Source organism: Musca autumnalis, unplaced genomic scaffold, assembly GCF_047663935.1.
Source record: "Musca autumnalis isolate F117 unplaced genomic scaffold, ASM4766393v1 scaffold_1, whole genome shotgun sequence".
Classification (NCBI taxonomy): Eukaryota; Metazoa; Arthropoda; class Insecta; order Diptera; family Muscidae; genus Musca; species Musca autumnalis.
In genome coordinates this window covers 28,545,716-28,559,526 of record NW_027411644.1, presented here as the reverse complement: position 1 = coordinate 28,559,526, position 13,811 = coordinate 28,545,716, and positions in this window count along the sequence as shown.

The following is a 13,811-nucleotide window of genomic DNA, read 5'->3' as shown; positions in this document are numbered from 1 at the left end:
AAAATTCTCAAAATACCGAAAATCGGGAGATACCGTTATATGGGGGCTATACCAAAACATGGACCTATGTTGACGATGTTTCGTTGGATATGTTTTATGACCACTGAGAACTTCAAATATCAAATTACAGCTATTTCAGTTAAAAACTGTAGCTAAAATTCTCAAAATACCGAAAATCGGGAGGTACCGTAATATGGGGACCTATGTTGACGATGTTTGGTGAAGATGTTTCATGATCACTGAGAACCTCAAATGGCAAATTACAGCTAGTTCGGTTAAAAATTTTAGCTAAAATTCTCAAAATACCGAAAATCGGGAGGTAACGATATATGGGGGCTATACCAAAACATGAACCTATGTTGACGATATTTCGTGGATATGTTTCATCACCACTGAGAACCTCAAATGTCAAATTACAGCTAGTTCGGTTAAAAATTTTAACTAAAATGCTCAAAATACCCAAAATCTGGAGGTACGGTTATAAGGGGGCCATACCAAAACATGGACCTATGTTGACGATGTTTGGTGGAGATGTTTCATGACCACTGAGAACCTCAAATGTCAAATTGCAGATAGTTTGGTTACAAATTGTGGCTAAAATTCTCAAAATACCGAAAATCGGGAGGTACGGTTATAAGGGGGCCATACCAAAACATGGACCTATGTTGACTATGTTTGATGGAGATGTTTCATGACAACTGAGAACCTCAAATGTCTAATTGCAGATAGTTCGGTTAAAAATTATGGCTAAAATTCTCAAAATACCGAAAATCGGGAGGTACCGTTATATGGGGACTATACCAAAACATGGACCTATGCCCATATCCTTTGGGATATAAGTTTATTAATCACTAGGAACCCTCAGTGCCAAATTATAGCTAATTCGGTCTGCAAATGTGGCGAAGAACGTCAAAATACCTCAAATCAGGAGGTTCCGTTATATGGGGGCTATACCAAAGAGTGGACCGATATAGCCCATCGAACTTGACCTGCTATTGAAAAAAGACCCTCGGGTGCAAAATTTCAGCACTCTATCTCAATTATTGCGGACGCTAGAGTGATTACAACAGACGGACATACGGACGGACAGACGGACATGTCTAGATCGTCTTAGAATTTTATTCTGATCAAGAATATATATACTTTATAGGGTCGCAAATGATTAGTTCGATGTGTTACTAACGGAATGACAAACTTAATATACCCTCCATACTATGGTGGAGGGTATAAAAAATCCACGCTTGTGAAAGGTCCCGGAAAAATATTTTTTAAAATATCCTCGCTTGTGAAATGTCTTGTAAAATATATTTTTAAAAACATCCACTTTCGTGAAAGGTCCTGGAAAAATATTTGTTAAAATCCTGGAATTTTTTTTTTTTAAATACACGCTCGTGAACGTTCCTGGAACACATATTTTTTAAAAATATACGCTTGTGAAAGATCATTGAAAAAATATTTTTTTTTAATATCCACGCTTGTGAAAGGTCCTGGAAAAATATTTTTTAAAAAATCCACGCTCGTGGAAGGTCTTGGAAAAACATTTTTAAAAAAAATATTTGTTAAAAATATATGCTTGTGAGAGGTCCTTGAAAAAATATTTTTAAAAAAAATCCACGTGTCTGCAAGGTCATGGAAAAAATAATGTTGGAAAAATCCACGCTTGTGGAAGGTCCTGAAAAAATATTTTTTCAAAAGCCAACGCTTGCGATTGGACCTGGAAAAAATATTACAAAAAAATCCACGCTTGTGAAATGTCCTGGAAAAAATTTTTTTTTTAAATCCACGCTTGTGGGATGTCCTGGAGAAAATTTAAAAAAATTACGCTTGTGTGATGTCCTGGAAAAAATATTTTAAAACCAGTAAGGAAAGGATCATAGTCGGGCGGGGCCGACTATATGATACCCTACACCACTGTGAATATGTAAAATATAGGAGATATGTATCAATTTGAACTGATTTATATACATATATATACACATCCCAAATTTCATCAAAATTAGACAAAGCGGGCGAAAATATACATAGGAGCTATATCCAAATCTGAACCGATTTCGATATAAGTTGTTACACTTATTTCTAGACTAAATTCAGTCACACATTCCAAATTTCATCAAAATTGCACGTAAATAGCGTGTTTTCAGCAAATACGTCAAATCGGCCGAAAATATATTTGGGAGCTATATCCAAATATGAACCGATTTCGATGTAGTTTGGGACATTTATTTTGAGACCGAATTCAGTTACACATTCAAAATTTCATCAAAATCGGACGTATATAGCGTGTTTGGTGCAGCAAATACGCCAAATCGGCGGAAAAATATATGGGAGCTATATCCAAATCTGAACCGATTTCGATATAATTTGGTACATTTATTTATAGACCTAATAAATTTAAATGTCAAATTATAGCTACATCGGTCTGAAAATGTAGCTACAAACGTCAAAGCACCGCAAATCGGGGGTACCGTTATATGGGGGCTATACCAAAACGTGGACCTATGTCCACAATTTTGGTTATATAAGTTTATTGACACTTAAGAACCCTAAGTGTCAAAATATAGCTAAATCGGTCTGAAAATGTAGCTAAAACTGTCAAAATACCGTAAATCGGGGGGTACCGTTATATGGGGGCTATACCGAAACGTGGACCTATGTCCACAACTTTTGTTATATAAGTTTATTGACATTTAAGAACCCTAAATGTCAAATTATAGCTACATCGGTCTGAAAATGTAGCTAAAAACGTCAAAATACCGCAAATCGGAGGGTACCGTTATATGGGGGCTATACCAAAACGTGGACCTATGTCCACAACTTTTGTTATATAAGTTTATTGACACTTAAGAACCCTAAATGTCAAATTATAGCTATATCGGTCTGAAAATGTAGCTAAAAACATCAAAACACCGTAAATCGGGGGGCACCGTTATATGGGGGCTATACCAAAACGGGGACCTATGTCCACAACTTTTGTTATATAAGTTTATTGAAACTTAAGAACCCTAAATGTTAAATTATAGCTACATCGGTCTGAAAATGTAGCTAAAAACGTCAAAATACCGTAAATTGGGGGGTACCGTTATATGGGGGCTATACCAAAACGTGGACCTATGTCCACAACTTTTGTTATATAAGTTTATTGATACTTAAGAACCCTAAATGTCAAGTTATAGCTAAATCGGTCTGAAAATGTAGCTAAAAACGTCAAAATACCGCAAATCGGGGGGTACCGTTATATGGGGGCTATACCAAAACGTGGACCTATGTCCACAAGTTTTGTTATATATGTTTATTGACACTTAAGAACCCTAAATGTCAAATTATAGCCAAATCGGTCTGAAAATGTAGCTGAAAACGTCAAAATACCGTAAATCGGGGGGTACCGTTATATGGGGGCTATACCAAAACGTGGACCGATATATCCCATCTTCGAACTTGATCTTCCGACGGCTAAAAAAATGGTATTCCCCAATTTTCAGCGAAATCGGTCAACAAATGCGACCTGTATGTTGCGAACGGACGGACGGACGGACGGACGGACGGACATGCATAAATCGACTCAGAAAGTGATTCTATGTATATCCCTAGAAGGAACTATGGGTCTATCTCGCTTCCTTTTGTATGTTACATACAAATGCACTAACACATAATACCCCTTACCACATAGTGGTGTAGGGAATAAAAATTAAAGCTTGTGAGATGTCCTGGATTTTTTTTAAAATTCATGCTTGTAGGTTGTCCTGGAAAAAAATATAAAAAAATTACGCTTGTGGGATGTCCTGGAAAAAAATATATTTTTTTTAAATCTACGCTTGTGGGATGTCCTGGAAAGAAATTTAAAAAAATTACGCTTGTTGGATGTCCTGGAAAAAATATATTTTTTTTAAAAAATCCACGCTCGTGAAATGTCCTGTAATTTTTTTTTTAATATACGCTTGTGAAAGGTCCAGGAAAAAATATTTTTCCAAAAACCCACGCTTATGAGAGCTCCAGGAAAAAATATTTTTTTAAAAAATCCAAGCCTATGAGATATCCCGGAAAAAAAATTTTAAATCCACGATTGTGGGATGTCCTGGAAAAAATGTAAAAAATTTACGTTTGTGGGATGTCCTGGAAAAAATATTTTTTTTTAAATCCACGCTCGTGAAATGTCCTGCAATTTTTTTTAATATACGCTTTTGAAAGGTCCTGGAAAAATATTTTCCGAAAACCCGCGCTTATGAGAGCTCCAGGAAAAAATATTTTTCCAAAAACCCACGCTTATGAGAGCTCCAGGATTTTTTTTTTAATCTAGGCTTATGATATATCCTAGAAAAAATTTGTTTTTTTAAAATCCACGCTTGTGGGATGTCCTGAAAAATTTTTTTCAAAGATCCATGCTTGTGGAATTTCTTGGAAAAAATATTTTTTAAAAAATCCGCGCTTGTGCGACGTCCTGGAAAAAATATATTTTTTAAAATATGCACGCTTTTTAAAGGTTTTGGAAAAATATTTTTTAAAAAATCCATGCTCGTGAAAGGTCCTGGAATTTTTTTAAATATACTCTTATGAAAGTTCCTTGAAAAATTATTTTTTAAAAAAATTGTGAAAGATCCTTGATTTTTTTTAATCAACTCTTGTGAAAGATCCTGGAAAAAATATTTTTTTAAAAAACCACGATTGTTACTGATCCTGAAAGAGTGTTGTGAAAGGTACTGGAAAAAATTGTTTGCAAAATTCGCTCTTGTAAAAGGCCCTGGAAAAAAATATTCTTTCAAAAATACACACATGTGAAAGGTCCTGGAAAAAATATTGTTTAAAAAATCGACGATTGTAACAAATAAATCCACTTTTACTGATCCTTTGAAAATCCGATTCCTGTCCTGTGGTCTACTCCAAAATATTTGTACCTTAAACCGCTTGACTCTTTGATTTGATGCTTTCAATATTTGATTAAGAAACGTATTGTGGCACTTTATTAATATTTCAGTTGGACATGTTAAGTTTGTCATTACACAATGAAACGTGTATATGTGTTTTCGATTGTGCATGTACGTGTGCCATGTACTTTTCCATAGCAATGGACTTTTACAAATACATATAACTGTAATAAATATTGTGCTCAAACTTTGGCAATCTTAAAATTTAACAAAACTAAACACTTTATGCGGTGCCGCATAAAACATCCGACATAGATTTTTTAAAACCATCCTAATATACACATATTGTATGTCGGATGAATGAACGATTTCTAATAACAACTAGAACAATGACCACAGATACACAACGCACACTGCATGACCGCACTGCACTGATTGGCCTAAACAATTTTTCAATTTGAAACGATGACGACTGACATGTCCTGCAGCTGCCACAAACATATGTGCGTCCATATGTACTTGTATGTGCACGTGCCCAACCCATTTGAAAATATCACTTGTCACTTCTTTTAAAAATGCTTTTGAATATTTCAGCAAAGCAAAACGCGTTGTTATTCTCTGCCAATGCCAGCCTAAGAACAAACCAACCAAATGACCAACATCAGACATTAACAACAACTAAAAATAACAGCATTAAATGTAAAATGCAATGCATGTTTCTAAATTGAAATGACAGATTCGTTGCTGTTGTTGCCATTTGATTTGTTATTACACTTTTGTGCACGTGCACGTGAGCGCGTGTTTTGTGAGAGATGTTTTAGAGTTAAAATAAAATAAAATAAAATAAAATAAAATAAAATAAAATAAAATAAAATAAAATAAAATAAAATAAAATAAAATAAAATAATTAACTTAGATATTTTAATTGGAATTTTTTATTATTTTTTCGGGGATATTAGTTGACTCTATAGGCAAGAATCTTTAAGGATGGGATTTTTCCCTTAGGTTTATTTAAGGAGATGCAAATGTCTGTCCCTGCAGTAGGAACACACTATGTTTTATCTCTCTATATATACAGAAAACAAGGATATAGAAACCTTAAATGTGATGCCCAGATGGCGCCAGCAATTTTTTGCATGTACTTCACTGCCACCTTGGCGTTAGTAGTTTCCATGTATATCCGTCCGGTTGTTAACTGCAACTCCTCTGCAAATTCAGGTGTAAAATTGAAGGAGATTCCATTGCATCCTGCAGTTCTCCTACTCCCCGACCATGTTGAGCATCCACTAAAACCCTGAATTTTTCATCCTTAGCCGGGTATCTACCATCGCCATAGTCAGCCTCACATCTACAAAATTTAAAAAATAATCTATATAAATAAATATCTAATGTCGTTGGTTGGTAATGGCATCAGTTGAGAACGGCTGGACCGATTTGGATAATTCTTCTTTTGAAATGTTCGCCATAACCCAACTTAGGTTTTTGTGCAAATAAAATTTGACCACGCCCACTTTTTTCAATTTTAAATTTTAATCTTTTTTTTTGAGTGTGGGTGCTGTTGGTGTGTAGGGGTGAGATAAGGCTGGGTTTTGGAAAATTCGAACTGGAAGGGGATATTGTGGGATTTGTGGGATATGTGTGTTACTGTGCAGTTTCAGGCAAGCGACAGCATCACAACCGCAGAGTAATTCTCAATTGCTCTGTGCGACTGTACACACTAATATTCCAGTTTCGTTGGGGAAAGACAGGCTTGCTACTGCAGGGAGCCAGCCATACGGGCTTGAGTACAGATGTTGTGTTCGTAGTCCGCCAACCGACACGAGAGTGTTAAGAGGTTGGGAAGTATTTGTGAGAGCTACCACTTTGCGGGGTGGCTAATACATTCACTCCACCTTCGGGTGTTGTTCCACTCCACCTTCGGGTGTTGTTCCACTCCGCCTTTGGGTGTTGTTCCACTCCACCTTCGGGTGTTGTTCCACTCCACCTTCGGGTGTTGTTCCACTAGTCAGTACTCGTAGAATACCGTAGAGGCTAACTTAAAACTAACACTACCGAACGATAACCCGAACAGCCGATCCGAGTGCAGAATCACCGAGTGGCCGAACACCTACAATACGAATCCCCGAGTAGCCGAACACCGAATCCCCGAGTGGCCGAACACCTACAGCACCGCATCACCGAGTGGCCGAACACCTATAACACGAATCCCCGAGTAGCCGAACACCGAATCACCGAGTGGCCAAACACCTACAACACGAATCCCCGAGTAGCTGAACTCCGAATCACCGAGGTGCCGAACACCTACAACACGAATCTCCGAGTAGCTGAACATCGAATCACCGGGTGGCCGAACACCCGCAACAGGAATCACCGAGTGGCCGAACATCCCTGACGCGAATCACCCCCAATACGAAAACCGGATCTCCGAGAGATCGAATCACCGCGACACTAGCGCCGAAGCACTGGACCACTTCAACACACCCCGAATTGCCGACGGCCCGAACCACCCACGGCAGGGACATTTTGTACATATTCAACCGACCAACGAGCCTAGCATTACCGATAACGAATCCTTGAGTTCCCGATCGTCTTCTACGAAACAACGAATAACCCAATTCCCGATCATCGTGAAATCATCTACTACCCAGCAACGAACCGTCGCGCCGATCATTCTTAAATCGGCTACCACTGAACAACGAATTACCCACTTCCAGAGCATCTACCAAGTCACCGAGTGGACAGCCGTCGACAAAGGGCCTACAATCGAACCGAACAACGGTCGTTGAGTACCGATCATCTCATCGCCAGCCACTTCTAACGTACGAAGCTTATAACCCCAAACACTTAACCCAAGTTGCCGATTCCCCCAGCGTCAACGATCTGTCCTACTTCTGCTAATTAAAGCCTTCTTATCGAATACACCATCAGTAGATTATAAATTAGTTTTACATCAATAAACTTTCTATTCTTACCCCCAGGAAAGGGAGATTATTCGTCTTTCATTATTAGTTGGTCCTTATGGCGACCCTGGACACGACTGAGTCTACCACAGCCTACGATAAAACCACGTTACAAAGTTCCAACTATAAGTGTACGAAAAGTACTAAAAGTTACTAAATTTTGTATCAATTGTATATTTTTAACGGATCAAGGTTGGGAAGTGGTGTAAGAAAATGGTTTTGAAAAGTCGTACTTGTATGTACGAAACGTACTAAATGACAATAAATTTAGTACAACTAGGATTTGGGTGAACGGATAGAACTGGAAACCTGGAATTAAGATTACTGTTGAAGTGTAGGATTTCGATATGGAGGTAGTTTTGGAATTTCGTACTTATGTGTACAAAATGGTACTAAATTTGGTACAAATTGAATTTGCGTGAAAGGATAAAGCTCTTGAAATTTGGAATTAAGATAACTGTTTGAGTACGGTATTGAAGTAGTTTTGGATAAATGGTACAATTTGGATTGGTGTGAACGGATAGGACTGGGATCCAAAAAATTGGAATGTAATTTACTGTTGGAGGAAAGAATTGAGGTAGTTTTGGAAATTCATACTTATGTTTACGAAAAATACTTAATGGTACTAAATTTAGTACAATTTGGATTAGAGTGCACCGAAGAGCTGGAAACCCAAAATTTGGAGTAAAGATCACTGTTGAAGTGTACAATTCAGTAATTGGCGTGGTTTAGGAAATTCGTACTTATGTGTACGAAAAGTTCTAAATGGTACTAAATTTGGTACAACTTGTATTTAAATGAACGGATAGAGCTGGAATCCTGAAATGTTGAATTAAGATTACTTTTGGAGTGTAGGATTGAGGTAGTTTTGGAAATTCGTACTTATGGGTACGAAAAGTACTAAATTGGGTACATTTTGTATTTGGGTGAAGCTGGAATCCTGAAAATTGGTACGGGAGTCAAGGTTGGGAAGTCGTATTGAGGTAAGGAAAGGGTTTTGGAAATTCGTGCTTATGTGTACGAAAAGTTCTAAATTGTACTTAATTTTGTACAATTTGGATTGGAGTGAACCGAAGAGCTGAAAACCAACAAGTAAAAAGTCGTTAAGTTCGGCCGGGCCGAACTTTCTATACCCTCCACCATAAAATAGTCTTAATTAAAATGGAATAATTAGGGCCCCTTCACAATTTTAGGTGGAACAACTTTTCGACAATGGATAGACTCCTACTGCCTCCCACTATTGCTTAAATTACACTGTGAACACAAATGGTGGGCAGAGATAAGTCCTTTTGGAGATGAAAGCCCGTGGTGTGGGTATACTAAAAACCCCGAAGGACAGATGCGCCGTGAGTCGAACTTCCGCGTTATGGCGTGATGAAGTTTTTGCAAGAGACCCTGTAAGCCATCATGAATTAACATTATATCTTTGTTTGTTGTTTTTGTGGAGCACTTAAGCAACAGTGAACAAAGATATAACGCAGCTAAAATTCTCCAAATACCGAAAATCGGGAGATACCGTTATATGGGGGCTATACCAAAACATGGACCTATGTTGACGATGTTTCGTTGGATATGTTTTATGACCACTGAGAACTTCAAATATCAAATTACAGCTATTTCAGTTAAAAACTGTAGCTAAAATTCTCAAAATACCGAAAATCGGGAGGTACCGTAATATGGGGACCTATGTTGACGATGTTTGGTGAAGATGTTTCATGATCACTGAGAACCTCAAATGGCAAATTACTGCTAGTTCGGTTAAAAATTGTAGCTAAAATTCTCAAAATTCCGAAAATCGGGAGGTACCGATATATGGGGGCTATACCAAAACATGGACCTATGTTGACGATGTTTCGTGGATATGTTTCATCACCACTGAGAACCTCAAATGTCAAATTACAGCTAGTTCGGTTAAAATTTTTAACTAAAATGCTCAAAATACCCAAAATCTGGAGGTACGGTTATAAGGGGGCCACACCAAAACATGGACCTATGTTGACGATGTTTGGTGGAGATGTTTCATGAACACTGAGAACCTCAAATGTCAAATTGCAGATAGTTTGGTTACAAATTATGGCTAAAATTTTCAAAATACCGAAAATCGGGAGGTACCGTTATATGGGGACTATACCAAAACATGGACCTATGCCCATATCCTTTGGGATATAAGTTTGTTAGTCACTAGGAACCCTCAGTATAGCTAATTCGGTCTGCAAATGTGGCGAAGAACGTCAAAATACCTCAAATCCGGAGGTACCGTTATATGGGGGCTACACCAAAGAGTGGACCGATATAGCCCATCTTCGAACTTGACCTGCCTATGGAAAAAAGACCTGCGGGTGCAAAATTTCAGCGCTCTATCTCAATTATTGGGGACGCTAGAGTGATTACAACAGACGGACAGACGGACGGACAGACGGACATGGCTAGATCGTCTTAGAATTTTATCCTGATCATGAATATATATATATATGGTGGAGGGTATAAAAATTAGGAATTGAGATTACTGTTGAGGTGTAGAATTTAGTAATGGGGGTAGTTTTGGAAATTTGTACTTATGTATACCAAAAGTACTAATTTATACTAAACTAGCTGAACCCGGTGCGCTTTGCTGCCCGACTACGATAAAATATAATGGAATGCCAGAATTATTTTAACGTTTTTAATATTTTAACGAATAAATATAGAAGATATGAAGGCGTTATATACCTATTCAGGGTTGTTATGGAGCTACTATGGTATTTTTGTATGTTTGAGGAGGTAATACTCCTCCGAAAGCCTTTCCGCCTATAAGTATTCCTAATAATTTAGATATATCATAATAAAACATATATCTTAAGAAGTCTCTCAAAGACACGATACTTAATAGCTGTAGACTTAGTCAATTCCTTCCCGACTATAAGTACTTCTGTAAATAGTGATGACTTTTATTGACTGCTAAGTCTTCAAAATTTCATTGAAATTGAACATACGTGACAAAAACATGAAATCGACCGAAAATATATATGGGTAGCCATATTCTTATATGAACCGCTCTCGATATAATTTGTCAAATTTATTTTTAGACCAAATCCCGTCTCACATTCCAAATTTCATTGAAATTGAACATATGTACATAGCGTGTTTTGTGCATAAAATTAGCCGAAAATATATATGGGAGCTATATTCAAATCTGAACCTATTTCGATATAATTTGTCCCATTTATTTCTAGAACGAATTGCGTCGCACTTTCCAAATTTCAGTGAAATTGGAAAAATGTAGTGTGTCCAAATCTGAACCGGTCTCGATATAATTTGGCACGTTTATGTTTGGAACAAATTCCGTCAGACATCCGAAATTTCAGCGACATTGGACACATATAGAGTGCTTAGGTCATCAAATACAGAAAATCGCTCTAAAATATAGATAAGAGCAATATCTAAATCTGAACCGATTTCGATATGATTTGGCACATTTATGTCTAGACCAAATCCCGTTACGCATTCGAAATTTCACCGAAATTGGACATAAATAGCGAGTTTGGTGCATAAAATACAGGAAATCGGCCGAAAATATATACAGGAGCTATATCCGAATCTGAACCGATTTCGATATAATTTGGCACATTTATTTCTGGAACAAATTCCGTTAGACCCTCCAAATTTCAGCGAAATTGAACATATATAGCGTGTTTGGTGCATCAAATGTGGAAAATCGGCCGAAAATATATATTGGAGCTATATCCAAATCTGAACCGTTTTCGATATAAATTGGCACATTTATGCCTAGACCAAATTCCGTTACGCATTCCAAATTTCAGCGAAATTGGACATATATAGCGTGTTTGGTGCATCAAATGCGGAAAATCGGCCGAAAATATATATGGGAGCTATATCCAAATCTGAACCGATTTCGATATAATTTGGCACATTTATTTCTAGACCAAGTTTGTAACACATTTCAAATTTCAGCGAAATTGGACATATATAAAGTGCTTAGTGCCTAAAATACAGGAAATCGGCGAAAACATATATGGGAGCTATATTCAAATCTGAACCGATCTCTATATAATTTAGCGCATTTATTTCTAGAACAAATTCCGTCAGACCCTCAAAATTTCAGCGAAATTGGACATATATAGCGTGTTTGGTGCAAAAAATAAGGAAATCGGCCGAAAATATATGTGTATGGGAGCTATATCCAAATCTGAACCGATTTTGATATAATTTGGCACTTTTATTTCCAGACCAAGTTCCGTCATATATTCCAAATTTCATTGAAATTGGACATAAATACCATGTTTGGTACATCAAATAAGGAAATCGGCCGAAAATATATGCTATATCCAAATCTGAACCGATTTGAATAAAATGTAGTAAATTTATTTCTACATCAAATTCCGTCACACATACAAAATTTGGAGATTGTATCTTTAATAGTTCTAAAGATATTTGCATATTAAATCTAAATTTTTTGGAGGTACCTCCGGTTTTGATGCTATATCTCCCGATCAACGCAAAATTTCAAAAAATGATATAGCCTATTTTCATTCCAGGCCATGTAGCAATGTACCCTAAACATTTCAGCAAGATCTGCTAGCTAAACCCGGTGCGCTTTGCTGCCCCGACTCCGATAAAATATAATGGAATGCCGGAATTATTTAAACGTTTTTAATATTTTAACGAATAAATATAGGAGATATGAAGGTGTTATATACCTATTTTGGAGCTACTATGGTGTTTTTGTATGTTTCAGGAGGTAACACTCCTCCGAAAGCCTTTCCGCCTATAAGTATTCCTAATGATTTAGATATATCATAATAAAAAATAAATCTTAAGAAGTCTCTCAAATATATGATACTTAATAGCTGTAGCCTTGGTCAATTCCTTCCCAACTATAAGTATTTGTGTAAATAATGATGGCTTCTACTGACTGCTAAGTCTTCAAGATTTCATTGAAATTGAACATACGTAACAAAAACATGAAATCGACCGACAATGTGTGGGAGTTATATTCCTATATGAGTCGATCTCGATATAATTTATCAAATTTATTTTTAGACAAAATCCCGTCTCACATTCCACATTTCATTGAAATTGAACATACATAGCAAGTTTTGTGCATAAAATACAGAAAAACAGCCGAAAATATATATGGGAGCTATATTCAAATCTGAACCGTTTTCGATATAATTTGTCCCATTTATTTCTAGAACGAATTCCGTCAAGCTTTCCAAATTTCAGTGAAAATGGACATATATAGTGTGTCCAAATCTGAACCGGTCTCGATATAATTTGGCACATTTATTTTTGGAACAAATTCCGTTACACATCCCAAATTTCAGCGACATTGGACACCTATAGCGTGTTAGATGCATCAAATACAGAAAATCGGCCGAAAATATATATAGGAGCAATATCCAAATCTGAACCGATTTCGATATAATTTGGCACATTTATGTCTAGACCAAATCCCGTTACGCATTCCAAATTTCAGCGAAACTTGACATATATAGCGTGCTTGGTGCATAAAGTACAGGAAATCGGCCGAAAATATATATGGGAGCTATATTCAAATCTGAACCGATCCCGGTATAATTTAGCACATTTATTTCTAGAACAAATTCCGTCAGACTCTCCAAATTTCAGCGAAATTGGAAATATATAGCGTGTTTGGTGCATCAAATGTGGAAAATCGGCCGAAAATATATATTGGAGCTACATCCAAATCTGAACCGATTTCGATATAATTCGGCACATTTATGTCTAGACCAAATTCCGTTGCACATTCCACATTTCAGCGAAATTGGAAATATATAGCGTGTTTGGTGCATCAAATGCGGAAAATCGGCCGAAAATATATATGGGAGCTACATCCAAATCTGAACCGATTTCGATATAATTTGGCACATGTATTTCTAGACCAAGTTCAGTCACACGTTCCAAATTTTATTGAAATTGAATATAAATAGCGTGTTTGGTGCCTCAAATACATGAAATCGGCAGAAAATAT